General features: G+C 41.3%; 1 long non-coding RNA gene across 4 annotated transcripts in view; it reads left to right on the forward strand.

Moving 5' to 3' along the window:
• LOC308195360 overlaps positions 1–13871 on the forward strand; it is a 118983-nt gene that overhangs the window by 52403 nt on the left and 52709 nt on the right. Inside the window, exon 5 of one of the 4 annotated variants that reach the window (XR_013951432.1) lies at positions 9530–9649. The exons of the other annotated variants lie outside the window; for them this stretch is intronic. This is a non-coding gene — a long non-coding RNA (uncharacterized lncRNA). The remainder of the gene's footprint in view (positions 1–9529; positions 9650–13871) is intronic. 4 annotated transcript variants of the gene reach the window in all.

The raw sequence follows: 13871 nt of genomic DNA on the forward strand, positions 1-13871 counted from the left end.
AGTGGGAACTGGCAGTTGCTGCCCAAGGACTGCAATACTGGAGGACTTTTTCTGGAAGCTTACAAACGTGCTGAAATGGCTGAGATGCCATTTTCCTCAGGTGCCAACAGCGCAATGACATGCTTTACACATTGGACCCTGACTAAAGAGAGACCTCTCTTATTAATGAGCTTATTAGAATGATATATTTCTTCTGCTAAAACAGAGGTGATAAATATTTGTGTGAGGATATAGCGGTAACGGAAGAGTTACTATGAGGAATTCCTATTGACAAATAATTTGTCTAAAATTTGCACAACTTACTATGTTGTACGGGGATTCTTGCTCTGTTTTTAAGGGGCTTGAATGTTCAGTAAGAAGCACAATCGGTTCCTTACCTCTGTTTTATATGCAGCAGTTTGGAATCCTAATGTGAATGAAAACACCCCAGGAGTTTCTGGAAAGCCAGAGCTCGGTCTGCATTTCAGCCGAGAGGCGCATGAAGAAGCAGGAATAGTTACGCAGAATATTTATTATTCAGTACCCACTTATGTGCAGTCTGTTAATCATCTCTCAGATCCTCCTCCACTGTTTATGAACTGACCTGAACACCTCTGTAGTCTCTGCTGAACCTTCTTTAGCTCCCTTCCTTGATTTCTATCCCTCCCAAATCCTGAGCCACCTTTTTGGCTGGAGACACTGCTTATGCTCAGTTGTCAGCTGGGAGGAGATCTGGGGAAGATTTCTAGAGTTTGCATTGCAAGTGCTGCTTCTGGAGGTAGCATACGTGTAAGTGATGCTATCCTTGTACTGCAGCAGTACCTGCTGCAGTCCTATGGTACCTGTGGTTCTGCAGAAGGACTGTGCCTTGCAGGACACCTTGTGACTAGGGGCGAGAAGTGGACACAGATGTTATGTCTGTCATCCCGGGGGAAATGTGCTTGAGGGGCTCAAAACTGTCACGAGTTCCCGAGGTAGGAACTTCCCTTCAGAAAATAAAGCTTAGTTGAAAACTGAGGTGAAAACTGAGACATGTAGAAAACAAGGGGCACCCGAAGATGGGAATTAGGGACGCCAAAGTCCCATTTTGGGTTTCAGACTGAAAATCCATTTTCCTGTGCTGTTTACAAAGCTTGGGAAGCACTTTAGAGCCTTGAGGCATCAAATCTGCTGAGCTAGCTATTGGAAGGCATATCATAAACAAACAGTATTTCTGTACGTTCTGTAGGGCACTAGTGCTGCTTGCCATGAGCTGTTCTTCCAGCCAGCACTGCCACTTTGTCGGTTTGTTTTCTGCTGGTAAGTTGCTAAAAGAGGCTCAGAACAAATAGCTGTTGTGCAGGGAGCATTGCAACGGATGAGGGGAACAAATCTGTTTTGCGGTTTCTGTAAATGGTAATGAGTTCAGCTAGATAATGCGTTAGTTTTTAATTCAGATGCACTGTTATATGCTGGTTCCCTGAGCACTACTTGTACAAATTTTATCTGTCTTGGTAATAAAACAGGCAGTAAAATGGGTGTTCTACTTGCTAAATTGCTGCAACTGCAGCTGTAACAAGTGAATTGCAGCAGGTACCAACAGCGGTGCACCCTGGCGTGGCTACCCAAGCTTTATGGCTCTCCTACACAGAGGCAAGGTGCCAGAAAGCCAGTGGTTGTACCTCATACCACAGACTGCACGGGAAACACCAGATACATTCCTGTTACCTAAAATAGAAGTACAATAAAGTAGTTAAAAGGATTATAGAAATTTGGCAGTGAAATCACACGTCTTGACAAATCTTTATCCATCCCTCCATACACACAATTTCAGATGGAAGGTTGGATTCCATCATGGTTCTCAGATTAATCTTGGAAATGTCATCCTCCTCCTTGATTAGCTTTTTGTGCTGCAAGACCTCAACATTAGAAGTAAATCAAGGTAAAGAGCACTGGGATACAATTCCTAGGTCTGCCTTAATGTTAACAGAATATTTGAACCAATGTTCCTGCTAGCTGTGGATATCTCAAAGCATAATTGTCCAGCCCAAGGTGTCTGTGGCCTTGCTGACAGCAGGAGAATGGCAGAAGTTGAAGCACTTTGTGAAATTCTGTAGTCCTTTCCCATCTCCCTAAAGAAAAGATGGAGGTGACTTTTATTAACTTTTTTTTTTTTTCCCTAGAAATTTATTCTGTGAAAATAATGTCTTGGTCATTACATATTAAAATTGCAAATTTTAATTGTGATTTAATTAAATCTTTCTGGAGGGGGGGAAGAGGCAAGAGAAATGAGTTTTCACTTGCAGTGGTGTGGTGGTTTCAGCCTTCAGGCAGGGAAAGGAAGCTGCAGGCTCCAGTTCTGGCCCAGCAAGTAAATCTCTGGTTCTGTTCGTAGCTGATGGGAGGATGCTGTGCACTGGCACCATCCTTGTGGTGCTGCTGCAGTGTGGCTCTCACAGGCAGGAACCATGCCTGCTTTCACGCAGGAAAACCTGGAGGGTTTCGTGGCTGGCAGAGTTATTCTCACAGCCTTGGTAAGGGGCAGCCCTGGCCCTGCAGGCTGCTGCTTCTCCAGGGCGCTTGAATACGCAGCCACCCAAACACGTCTGCCTGTATGAGGAGAGGGCGACAAGCTCCGTCAGTGTGGGGCTGGCTGTGTGGGCTGGAGAGCGACTGGAAAGCGATGTCCAGGTGTCTGCAGGGCTTGGGGAGCGAGAAGCTGGGTGGCCATGGGTGACATTGGTGTCCACCAATGTCAAATCGAATGCATTGGGTGGTTAAGGAATGAGAAGTAGCATTGTGTCCTCTCCACAGCCTCTTCTCATTTCCCTTTCAGTGTGAAGGTTGCTCTCTATTTCTGTTGCATTGTTTCAAGTGTGTCTAGTATTCTCCATTTTGAACTGAATGACAAATTAAATTCAGCCCAGAATGTTTTTTTTTTAAATTTCAGCAAGAAAAGAGAGACTTTTTTTTTTTTTTTTGGTCTCTTGGTACATAACAATTCCTCCGCTACTCTCCCTCTCTCGTACATTTGCGTAATGAATTTACACTACACCTCTGGAGTACAGGTCTGTAGCTATCCCAGACTGTGGTTATTCTCAAACAGTCAGTGAATGCTTCTCACACTGAGCCTTCACAGCTCTTCCTCGGTTTTCATACCCATAAAATTAATTCTAGAATATCTTGAGTTGGAAGGGATCCACAAGGATCATCAAGTCCAACTCCTGGATGCACACAGCACCACCCCAAAACCAGACCCTATGTCTGAGAGCATTGTCCAAATGCTTCTTGCACTCTGGCAGGCTCAGTGCTGTGACCACTGCCCTGGGGAGCCTGTTCTGGTGCCCAACCACCTTCTTGGTGCAGAACCTTTTCCTAACACCCAGCCTGAAGACAAGGTATCATAGAGATAGGAAAGCATTTTTGACAGCTATGGGTAGAAAGCACTGACAAATGACAGTGTTTCCTACCTTTATTTTTTCTGCTTACTGAATCAGAAGGACTGGTTTTCAACCCGTTACCTGTCTTTTTTCCATCCGGAGACATTGCTCAGCCATTCTAGTCTGAGAATGAAAGAGGCATGTATAACATCCTGTTTAAAGTACTTTCATAAACATATGAAAAATAATGTTGAAAATGATTAAAATGAAGGACACACATTGCACACCTGACTGCCAGGTCAAGGCCAGAGCTAGTGGAAACTTTAACATAAATATTAATACAGCAGGCACTTTAATTAGCTGTGCCCTTCAATCGCTGGTTGTTTGGCCCCTTGGTATCCATCTTGAGCCTTCATAGAATAGGATGACCCCTGCTTGTCAAGTCAGATTTCATTCAATTTATCTAATTACTTTTGGGATCATTTTAATACATGCTCCACAGAGTGCTAAGATTGCCTAGCTCTGGCTCCTTTCCTGGACTCAAATACAGGATGCAAAATGCACATCAGAATTTCATCTTAACGTATGCATAGCCCACTTCAGATTGCAGCTCTTAATGATTCCTTGCTTCCATTCAGTGGAAATAGCTGGGGGTAACCAGACTTCATTTCTCTCCTGTTAATGCTTTGTCTTTATTTCAGTCTCCCTTCCTCCAAGGCTGCTTTTGCCCCAGAGTTAACCAATGCAGAACTGAAAAACTGTCAGAGAGCATAGCACTGAAGGGGAACCTTTAGGGAGGTGCTGGTACTGGGGAAAAATCACTTTTTTTAGATCTGGTCCTGCCACGTGGCAATGATTCCTGCATGGGTAAGCTGCAGTCACAGTCCAATTGATGTTTTTTTCCAGCTTGTAGATGCCTCACTGTTTTGTAGTAGCAATGTGTACCTGTATGTAATACATCCTGATTTGAGAGAAAATAAGTTTTTTTTTCCTTAGCTCTCGTGCAAATTCTTTAGTAGTAGTCCACAAACCTCAAGTGCTCTGCAAATCACATTGAGAGTCTGGTATCCAATAAAGTTAAATGCTAGGACCACGTGAAACCTTCAGATTTAAAACACTATTCTCTGATTTAGTCTTGGATGAAAGCACATCCAAACACCCCTGACTTTAATGCAGTTGACAGATCCACCTCTGTCTATTTTCTCATCTCCCTCCTTAAGCAAAGTCAGAGTGTTTTTTAAGACTGATGTAGTGTGACCAAAGTGGGAGGTGAAAGGGAGAAGTGCCAAAAGGTAAAGGAGTCAGATTCACAAAAAGGGTTAAAAAATAAACCTTTAAGAGCAACGAGTGATGCCTTGTGATATGCAACTTTTCTTTTTTAATCCAAAAGCTCTTGTTTCTAAAAATACCTAGTATTGGAAGGAGAACAATTTGCTTGCTACAAGGGGAAGCAGGCCAGCTGCTTAACAGGACATGGCAATTCTAAACAGTCCTCATCAGGAGGTGAAGCACAATACGCTGCTCAGCTGAAGTTCAAGGGCAATTTAGAGAGATGGAAAATATCTATTACTCCAAAGTGAACTTGGCTAAATTATAAGGGATTATACTTTGACTGCGTGGAAAAAAATCTCAGTAAGTTACCGGAATTTACTGGCTCCAAGTTGTTGGAAGTTCATAGCTTTTGTTCCTGATTCCTTTATTTCATGTTTCAGAGTGTTCATGTGAAACGTGAGGCTTACAGCTGCACTGAGTGGTATCACTCATTGGGATGCTGCGTTTGCTCTGACCAATTAAATAACTAAAGTCACTTCCTGCAGAAGTTTCTTTAGCTTGTTACGGGTCTGTGTAATTAGTGACCTTCACATCTCTGGGTATTATGATTGCAGTCATATGATTTATAGTAGTTAAGAGGAAACAGAAGTATTTAATATATTTATTGCTCCCTCCCCACAAAAGTTTTTATTTTTCTGCCTCCTTTCCCCTCATCTCTCAGTCCCCTGCCCCAGTTGTGTGCACACACACATGCACACACAGCATAACCTCAGATCTCTGCACTTATTTTATTAACAGGATATAGCTCTGGAAGAGTGGTTGAACATGCAGAAACTGGAATTCAAATATCACAAATTCCTACAAGTGAGGCACAGGCATCTGCAAAAAGTATGAACTGTAATCTGAAAAACCTCTGGCAACAAAGCCAGTGAGCATCTCACTTAAGCATACTATTTTCAGTTTCTTTTGATACTTTTTATGACTTTAATGCTTTTCTTAATGCTTTAGTGGAGTAGAAGAAGCTTATGTTGAGAATAACATCAAGGGACGAGTCTATAAACTGTCTTCAAGTCTTCTTGATTCCTAGTTATGCAGGATGCGTTTCTGCTGTGATGTTGCTATATTTATATTGTGATATTTGGGTTGGCTTTTAAGAGTGAGTATTTCTATATGCATTTACTGAACGCAATGCTTAGAACATACTTGAACATATGCATATTTCTGCATGAACATTTATTAAGCCACATTTGCTGCAGTAGTTCTGATACTGAATTCTGCATCCAGAGAGTTCCTCGTGTCTTTCTAAGCTACAGGTGTGGCCTGAAACTTTACACAGGCTTGACAGCGATATATAGGGGCACCATATTACAAGATAATAGAGTTGATTAAAGAATGGGCAAAAAAGGGAAAAAAGGCATCTTTATGTATTTTTGTGTAGTCTTTATAGAGTGGTTATTGGATAGATGGGTTGTCTTTGAAATTACATAATTGATTAAAGTTGGTGAAATGTTCTTTCGAATGAAAACAAAAGACCAATTTTTGAAGCATCGATTCAAAAACCTGAGACCTAAGACTTTTTTTTTTTGTCCAGAAAACCAGAAATATTTCTAAATTGTCTTGTGAGGCACACAAACTTATGTGTTGTCGTCCTGCTGTGTAAGTCAGCGTCTTCCCCCGCCGGCAGCTCATGGTGTTCCGCGTGCGGTCGTCCCCAGATGGAAGGCACGGGCAGCTCTGCTGGCAGGACAGCCACAGAGCACAGTCCAGCCAGGGACTCCAGTACACAGAAGATGACAGGGACAAGGAAGCATTTGAGCTGATCGCTGAGTCAGTGTTTCCAAACCACCTTTTTCAAGTTTTCAGTATTAATTTTCAGCCTAGCACTGAGAATATTTTCTGAAATGTGGGAAGCGAATGTCCAAAAGTCCAGTGGTAGGCTCATTTATGCTCCTACCAGAGCTGTGGTGAAACCTTTGGACCTTACTGAAAGCATGTTTGGTAAAAGTCTGACTCAGTTTATTCACCAGGAGCTAGATCAGGCCCTTAACTAAAAGCTTTGAGCCTTTTCAGTGCTAAGTAGATGAGTTGCCTGTATTCCAACCTGTAAATAGATTGCAACTGTGGCATAAATACATCACGCATGAATGCAGACTTTGCCTTTACTTCAAACCTCCAAGTGAAACCATCGGATTCCAGAAAGTTTAAAAATTACGCATCCTCCTTTGCCATTTTATGGAGAGCTGCTAATACGATGGAATGGGCACAGGGAGACTTCCCTGTGCCAACTTGAACACAAAGGTTTTGGCTGCCTTTCAGGCTGAAAATAGTAGGTGCTTACATTTTTAATCACAGAATGAGCAAGAGCTCACGTAGACACATACACGCGCACACAACACACACGCACTGACGTGTGAATGTGGGTCTGGAGGTTTGTTGTTGACAGCAGGAACACATTCAACAGTGGCTGTCTGATTAAACAAAAGTAGGCTACAGCATGGCAAACAAATTGTGCTCTGAGTTTCTGATCTATCAGCAGCCTTGCCAAAATGCCAGCCAGCTGAAAAGGAGATTTCATTGTTTCTAATGAAACATGCTGTGCTTGCTTGTCTAGTGCGTGCTTCAGGAAGCAAATGCAACATTTGCACTGTTCCCTCTGTGCTGCTGCCTCCTTTTCTCACACATAAAACAACTGCATTAGATGCTTCCCCAGTAGCTTTATATACACTTCAATCTTTTAAGTGTGAGGAAATAACTGTTCTACCCTACAGATGAGATGTGCTGATTTCTGTGCAATTTGTGGTTACAGAAATGCTAATTGCTTAGGAAGGGAGAAATCTAAAAAGAAGCATTGTGCCCTCCTAAGTAGCCTGCATTGTTATCTTGAGAAAAATTCCTTGCACACACATACAGAAAGCTAAATGTATGGGCTTAATGCCTTAAGATTCATGAGCAGTATTGCATGAGTACAGCAGATTATCACTGGGATTTTTCTGTTGCCGAAATGCAAATAAGATGGTAGCTCTTCATGCTACTGTAATGTTTATCTTCCTGCAAAGAGATCTGTTGTGGACCGAGACTCTTAAGATAAATATGGTAGACAAGAATCTTTTTAATCCAAGTGATTCTTATTTAACTGTGGAGTATATCAGGTGTAAGAGGAAAGACATGATCAGAAGATCTCCCTGTTGCCTCCAGGCTCAGACTGGTCATTTCCAAACCCTGGAGAATTATAGACAGGGAATCAGATAAGTAACATAAAGGGCAAATGATGCCAGAAGATCATGCAAGCAGAATCTGACCCTGCTGGTGCTAAACATTTGATAGTGGATGAGAGAAATGATCAGCAGTGACTACGGGACAGCAAGAACTGTCATAGGTTTAGAAATCGTGACCTGCGTGGAAAGTCTGGAAGAGCTGAGGCCGTCGAGAAAATAACTGCTTGGAGGGAGATGAACAACAGCATTCAGGTGGGGTGAACATGGTGCAAGCACGGAGTGGAAAGACCAACGCATGTGCCATGTCTGCTGCAGTGGTTGGCTAGAGCACAGCAACGGGTCCTTGCACTAAATGCTAAAGCTATTTTTCTAGCTATAAGATAGTCAAGTACTATGTCAAGTCAAGTTCTGTGCAGTCCCTGTCACTGGAAGTTTTGCGAGTGGCTTTTGGGACCCATGTAGAAATGGGCTGATCATCCTAAAGGGAGGAAAAGATATGGATCAAGTGCCCTCTTAAGAAACTCCTGGTTGGGAATGGGGCTGTGATTTATACCTGGTGTTCATGTGATTACCAGAGCTGTTGCTACTGCAGCAAAAAGATCAGAGCAGAAGCAAAAGGATCAGAGCAGAGCATGACCAATTGGCTTTCCCAGTTGAACTGTCTGTGTTTCCAAGTCAAAGAGCATCCTTAACACTTTCCTTTAGATGAATAAGAAATGCGCCTCAAAGTGACAGCCTGTGGCAGATGCTTAGATTCTAGAACTGACTGCAGCAAAGATCAATCTTTGTCTTTACTGGAGGGGCTTTAAGAACTGCAAACAAATCAATTGCTAGTAAATGTTAGTGACGTGAATAACGTACATATTCAGGGGTCACCTTTTAGAATTGTTGGTGGGCGTCTTTATAAGAAACCTCCTCGTGCCCAGCTAAGTTCACAGTGACAGCGAAGTATGACGCTTCTCTAGATATTCATTCTTGTGGCTGACACTGACTTCAGCTGCTGCTGTTGAAGATTCTTCCTGTAGTTTGTTATACGACCACGTATCAGCATATTTTCAAAGAAGTGTGCTATTTTATCAAATGCAGTATATTCTTCAGAAATGCATTAGTTTTAGTAAAGTTGAAAACTCTTTTTCTTCCGGTGTTTTTACAGTTGAGTAAGGAAGTCACTGGCCTGAGATGAAAGTTACTGCTACTCTTTTCATAGCTTGCAGTCCAATAGACTCTCGGTTGCTAACAATATCAACTGCATGTACATTAGTGCTTCGCTGTAAGGAGAAGCTGATCATCCCTTTTATTCCTCAAGTCATTTGAATTAGGCCATTTATCTTTCTGAACCCAGACCTTGACCCTCTTCTAGCCTCTCCCATATCTACGCCCTAACCTTTACTTTTCTATTCCTGTTCTTGGACTATGAATTCTTTGGGGCTCTCTTGTTTTGCAGTGGGTGTGATGGACCACTGTTTTACAGCATGGTCTCACATTGCTACTTGGCTCAAAGATCGTGAGGATGGGAAAGGGACAGGACTACTTTTCCAGCCTCACCTCCCATCTAGCATGTGACTGTCAAGAGTACCTATTTTTAGTATTGAATGTGTAGTCTGGACTAAGTGCATCTATGGTGCGTTAATAAAAGTATGTTGTGACTTGTGTTTCATTAGGATGTATATTTTAATACAGTTTCTTCTTCTGTTTTTGCCTAAGAGAAAATGGGTGGCTGTGTGGCTGGGATGTCGCTGTGGCACCTGCCACTGCTGAACTGTGTTCCTGAAACTGGAGCTGGGAAGGAATGAAAGGCTTTCTAGACTGTCTCCCAAACAAGAGGTTAGAGCTCTGCCTTTTGCCTATATCCAGCAGAAATGCATCTGTTGGCTTTATTCCTTGTTGACTTTATTGCTTGTTGTCTTTGTTTCTAAACTGTCTGTTTTAGGAAATAGAAAGCTCTTATGTAGGATAACCAGACATTATGGATTTTTTACTTAAAACAACACAACAATATCAACAACAAAACAATAACAAGAAAAAAACCAAACTATTCAACTGCGTTGTAACTTGTGATCCTGAATAGTGTTTTTCCTTTATGGGTCTAGAGAGCTGGGGTTCCATGCTGTGCTGTAACATACTGTCACAAGAAGAGTTTTGTTATTTATTCAATTTCTTACTTACTGAATAAACATTAAAATCCAACAAAGGAAGCATTACTGCAGAGAGAGACAAGTAATGTTCATGATAAACATTTTGCCTGCAGGTCACCATTCAGGTCACCATTTTAATGTTAGTTTTTTTCCAGGCTTTAGTAATAAAAGATTATTTCAAGAAGCTTTTAAAATCATTTCCTTCATTTCTTTCCCCTATCACGTAGGACTAGTCTACACACAAGCTGATACGAAGAGCATTAAATGTGTTTTGGTGTTAAGTCTGCTTATAGATTGGTCTTTTCTCTTAGCTTTGAAGTCTTGCCTATACAAAGAAAATTACTGCTGATGGGTTGTGAGCAATATATGCAGTTGAGCTGATAATGAACATAACTTGTCTGCAAATGTCAACCAGGATAAACCACCTTCTACTCCTTGCAGGAATTGTGTCTGAAATACAGTTAAAACGAGAGATTTCTCAGTACAAGCATTGCTTTTTAACTGTGGACATTTGAGGATAGTTTGCTTTTCCTATGACTGTTTGCTTTCTGTGTCTTCTCATGCTGTTAGGGAAACGTAATGGTCTCCAAAGCCCTTGGGCCTTTCTAGCACTGCAAACACTACCCTGCAGGCTGGGGCAGGAGGTGATATCCCTGGTTCTGCAGGCAGACTTCCCACAGCTGATAAGAACTGTGTCCCCTTGAGACTGCGTGTGGATTTCTCAGGTGATGCATTTGCTAAGGTTGCTCTGGCAGCCCTGGTATGCATGAGTCAAAAAAAAAAAAAAATCATTCTTGTTGTACATATTTGGTTGTCTTGGTAACCAGAGAGTAATTCATCTGAAATGCAACTGGATAGGATAATTGATATATTTTGAGGAATGCCTACAGGCAATAATAGGGATTTATCTGCCACCAACTGTTCCAGGCTTCAGAAAAAATAAGGCTAGGCTTTGAAACAGGAACAACTGTGTTTTCTACAAGCCTGATGTAAAAGCAATATTGCCCTTCCTTGTTCCTGTCAGGGATCCCTGATGGACTTCTTTGCAACTTCTGTACAGATCAAATTGCAACTATGACTTCTGTTGAATATGTATCTTGGATAATCCAAAGAGTTTAGAAAAAGTCTGAAGTAGTGAGTTTCCCATTGTTGTTTTGTTTCTCTTATCTATGAATGAAATGCGTTGCAGCAATCTCAGAGGCTTCTGTACAGGAAATTCCCATTGACACTGATGACCCATTATAACAGATGGTATTAACAACTGGCTGTCATGCATTAAGGCCCCTGATCGATTCACTGGAGAGATCCACAGAGACCTTATGAATCTTGATCACCCAGTACATGACATTACTTAAACCACCTTATGTTTTGAATGCCCCATTAGCTTTCCTCCAAGCCCTATGCAGGACACAGTGCAAGACCTACTTCCCAGTGAATAAGAAGTTAAAATTTCATCTGCTTTCATCTCCTTCTGCACAAAGACTGTCAGGAAGGGGTGTAAGAATGGCATGGGAAACGGGAGAGTGCTTGTGGGAAGATTGAACAGATGACCCCAGGGTCCTGAGACTCTGCGGGTACGTACTGGAGCACAGTTCTTTATGACTTCATAGTTAGCTAATTTTCTTCTTGTAATACTAACCTCTTGAGAGCAACGTTTTTGCTGATAAGCTATTCTCCCAGTGGACGTGTTTTCTCACCTGACTCAGCTTGTCCCTCCATGACTGGTGTGAGATCTCTTGCTGGACAGCATAGGAACATCTTAGAGCTTCCCCCAGTAGTTTCTTCTACACCCGCACAAGAAATAAAGCTAGCATCTAACTTAAACAAGGAATGTTCAGCCTGGTTTAGGTCTGTGTATGTGAATTCATCAGACCCTTGACAGTTTAATAACATTTCTGGGATATAATATCAATTATTCTTGACATTTTATTAATTTCACCTTTTTCATTCTTGATACGGCATCTGATACCAAGAAAATTCTCCATTAATTTTAAACTAGCTCCGAATCAGGTAGAGCTGAGAATGATATCTGTATTCCTGGAGACGGAAACTATAACTTCTCAGAGTTTCCCAGGAATATAAATTCCAGTGGCAATAGATCACAAGGTCAATATGATTAGAAAAAGAAAATATTTACTTTATTATAGCAAGGCACGAAATGGTGTCTGCTTTCACCTTGAGGACCTTAGAAGGAAAATGTTTCCAGAAAAAGAAAAGTTAGAGCCCTAATGAAAGCAGAAATATTTTTCACTCCCTCAAGACACTGTTTATTGTGTTAGTATACAATCCATCAACAGTAGTAAATAGACTCAATAAATAAGGTAGTCTTCTAGCACACTTGGAGATTTTTAGCTAAGAGAAATATGATTCTCTTTCTAGTACAAGACAAGATCTTTCTTTAGTCACAGAGGAGGACAGAATGAATGGATAATACGCCTATTCCTGAATCTTTATAATAAAATTTGCATCTGGTTGGCTATTGAAAATCCTCCTAAATTTATCTGGGTAGGGCTACAAATCACCTGAAAACTCATGACCTGGAGAGTTCACAAGTCACTTTGCAAATCATGCCGATAGGTCGCATGGATTTCTTAATCAGGGAAAACTTAATTTCAGTTTGGTCAAACAGTTATAGGTTTATCAGTAAACAACAGAAATCAATAAGTGTTTCATTGAGAAAAAAAAAAAAAACAGAAAAATCTCTCGGACTAGTAGAGAGGTAATAAAAATGTATAAATAATCTAAACAGTCTGAAAATAGAAGGATTTATTGTGCAGATTATTATTATTATTATTTTTTTAAATTTGCTGATTTTTGTTCACATTTCCTCTTCCTCCTCAGCCAGTCAACTTTCAGTACAGAGAGGAATAAGAAAGAAGTGGAAGAGGAACTAATAATAATAATAGTAATAACAAATCAGGGCTTGGTCTAGGCACTGTTAAAATAATCAAAGATAGGGTAACTCAATGAGTGTATCTACATATTTATGCAGGGAAAAGATGTCTGGAGCTTTTCAACCTTGCTGACACAAGTAACAAGATCCAGTGGCTAGAAGTTGAACCTAAACAGATTCAACCTTGAAATTAGATGTACTTCTCTAGCCGTGAAACTAACTATATGCTTAGATTGTTGTCCAAAGGAAGGGAGTTGATTCACTAGGCTTTACTATTTTTAAAATGGACTACATGGACTTTATTTCAGGTTGTGGCAGGCATCTCACAGCCTCTGTGCATGGATGAGAGCCGAATATCTGCATAGCCCAAATTGCCCACTGTAGCCTGAGAGTCTCTGAAGTTGTGTTTCTGTCACAAACCCATTCTTACGTGGTCCTCTGAGGAGACAGGCAGGAGAGGACTGTTTGCACTACTCTCAACATCCTTCAATCCTTGTAGCTTTGCAAGATAGCAATCATCAAATCTCGTCATTCAGACTTTCACAAATTGCCTGCCTAGGTCAGGGGAAAGGCAAAGATTTACTGGCTTTTGCTTCCCCCTCATGTATTTCCCCTGGATGCACTTGAGTGAAGTTTCTTTCTTCGTTTGAATCATTAGAGATTACCTGGAGTGTTGGTAAGCACTAATGCAGTGAGATGGTGGCGGTGGGACCTTATGGTTACCTGCTTTGTCTTGTTCACACTTCCAGGGTCACACCGAGTGTCAGACTTAGGGAGTTTTTCCACAGTCTAGATTATCTGTGGTTTTGAATTTTTTCCCTGTTCTGCTACAAATTGGATGATTTACCTGTTGGATCACTGACGGCATGTTGCCTAAGCAACTCTGTGCAGGTCGCCACATACGTTTTGGACACGGGTTTGTTTGTGTTTTTTTTCCTTTACCTGTAGCATGTGAGAGCTAAGTTGAAGTAAAATGGTTAAGTTTAACTAAAGTTTTGGGGTTTAGTGGTTTAGTACA

The sequence above is a fragment of the Anser brachyrhynchus genome, assembly GCF_964034855.1.
Source record: "Anser brachyrhynchus genome assembly, chromosome: 5".
Taxonomy (NCBI): Eukaryota; Metazoa; Chordata; class Aves; order Anseriformes; family Anatidae; genus Anser; species Anser brachyrhynchus.